The sequence below is a fragment of the Helianthus annuus genome, chromosome 4 (assembly GCF_002127325.2).
Source record: "Helianthus annuus cultivar XRQ/B chromosome 4, HanXRQr2.0-SUNRISE, whole genome shotgun sequence".
In the NCBI taxonomy this organism is placed as follows: Eukaryota; Viridiplantae; Streptophyta; class Magnoliopsida; order Asterales; family Asteraceae; genus Helianthus; species Helianthus annuus.
The window spans coordinates 11472051-11473966 of record NC_035436.2 but is presented as its reverse complement, the minus strand read 5'-3'; positions in this window follow the sequence as shown (position 1 = coordinate 11473966).

Sequence of the window (1916 nt, the reverse complement as noted above, 5' to 3'; positions counted from 1 at the left end):
CGGAAGAAATGTATACGGGTAAACCCAGCCTTGGAAGACCCTGACATTTGGTAGCTCAAAAACATGCAATTCATCACGAAACTGAATTGTAGCTTTTCCGAGCTCATTAAATGTGTATTGTTTGAAACCTGGTCCTCCGCCTTGGGATGAAGAAGCTCTGTCAACAACTGAAATAAACAGATAACATAAGTAGTTGTTATAACAAGAAATATCTCTTCTTATCAGCATAACATGGGTAGGGGCAAAAAGGTCAGAATTTATCACTCTTAAGGGTTTAACTAAGTTTAGAACTATGTAAGGTGTAATTATTATGTGTGTCCTAAGTACAGACCGGTTCCAACATCTAACCATCACAAGAACAAAACCAAATGTCAAAGTTCAACAATATAGGGTTGGGGATTGTGGAAAATGGGAGGAACATGGCTAGTTAGTGAAAAAGATTCAAGAATGGTTCGAATCATAGCCTTGTTCATGTGCATTCGTTTAGCATTAAACTTGTTCACGAACGAAGAACAGACCTCTTGGATCCTAAAAAGTCGTATAAGAACGCAGGAGCTGACCGGTGTGTGTGTGTGTGTTATAATTAAATCTAGCAGCTATGATGCCGTATTAATAAACAGTTCAAGAGGAGGGAGGGAGATATACCAGAGATTTCGGCGTGAGAAGTTTTATGCAGCTCTAACTGACTTTCGAAGTGGCTCCGTAACGTGAGAAGTTGGGTGAGAACATCACTCATCTGAGGTCGCTTCCCCATCTCAAGTTACACCGGGCGCCTGAAGCAACTCTCTGCAATATCATAAAATTTTATGATAAATTTCCTGGATATTTTGTTCTTTATCTCAGGGTCGATCATCGCAAGTAGAGAACCCTTCTTGGCTTTATCCCCAACCAATTGCGCTAGATTCTGTTGACTCTTTTATCCCCAGTTTTCAGACACTTCAACTACAACAGGCTTGCTACATAGTATTTCCAAACAAGCCGCCCTGAAGGAATACACGTCAATTGCCCTTGTCAGATCATTATCATAGAAGTAGGATAGATCCATGTACCTAGGGGTACCTTGAGGATAAGGTGTGGCTGATCGAACAGGAGATCCACCTGAGAGATTTTTTGCCAGCCCAAAATCGGCTATTTTACAACGCCGTTCTCATCCAATAGAATATTTGAAGACTTGATGTCCCGGTGAACCGTCTCGCCATCGTAATGCAGATGGTGTATCCCTTTCGCAATGGAAATGCATAACTTTAATCTTTCTAGACATGATACTGGTGATCGAAAGACATGGATAAGCTGATACATGTAAGATCCAAGCTTACAAAACTGAGAATTTATAAAAACTTTCACATTTACATATGAATAATGCAATTAAACGTGCATACGATGTTTCGGGATTTATAAAAGTTCATAAATGTTTAGTACACTTTAATCGTTTAGCACGTTAATACGTTCGTAAAATATAAATCTTTTACAAAATTCATAACTGTTTCGTTTCATAAAATACGAAACTAAGCGGAAGCTTGAATTTCGGTTGTGTTCGGTTCTTCGTTATGCTTGATCTTCATCCACTGGTCCTAGCTATCACCTATACACCAATAAGGGTGAGGGGGGCACCCTCGGTGACCCCATGCAGGGACCTCCTCCACCGAAGAGGGGTGGTGCCGCCATTCAATCGGGGACCAACATCGGGGACCAAAATCGGTGGGAATTCACCGAAGAGAGGGAAGAGAGAGGGAGGAGATGGACCAATGAAAAATTTCCTTTTTTTTAAATAAAAAACCAAGTCACCTAATAGGGGAGTGCCGCCATCAATTTAGGGTGTTAGGGGAGTTTAAGAGGGGAGTTGACGTGGCACACGAGGATTGGTTAAGCGTAAGAGAGGGGACTCCCCTCTTAGGGGAGTGTCCCTTACACCCTAA